Source organism: Stenella coeruleoalba (assembly GCF_951394435.1).
Source record: "Stenella coeruleoalba genome assembly, chromosome: X".
Classification (NCBI taxonomy): domain Eukaryota; kingdom Metazoa; phylum Chordata; class Mammalia; order Artiodactyla; family Delphinidae; genus Stenella; species Stenella coeruleoalba.
The window spans coordinates 54353520-54353902 of record NC_137152.1 but is presented as its reverse complement, the minus strand read 5'-3'; positions in this window follow the sequence as shown (position 1 = coordinate 54353902).

Sequence of the window (383 nt, the reverse complement as noted above, 5' to 3'; positions counted from 1 at the left end):
AACTTTATTCTCTTTTGTGTCTGACTTTTTTTACTCAAATTATGTTTGTAAAACTTAGCTATATTTGTTACTTATAAGTAAAGAACTATAGTCTGTTTAACCTTATCGCTAAATAGTATTTCACTGTGTGAATATGCCAAAATTTATTTATCCATTCTACTATGTATGGGCATTTAAGTAGTGCTCAGTTTGGGGTATTACAAATAATGCTGCTATGAGCATTCTTGTACAAGCCTTTTGAGGAAATATGGTCTCATTCCCCTTAGGTATATACGTGGGAGTGAAACTGCCAGGTCATGAGGGTATACATATGTTTGACTTTTGTGCAACATTACGACCACCAACCCCCCCGAGGTTCTCCATCTTTGTTTCCTTTCTTCCAT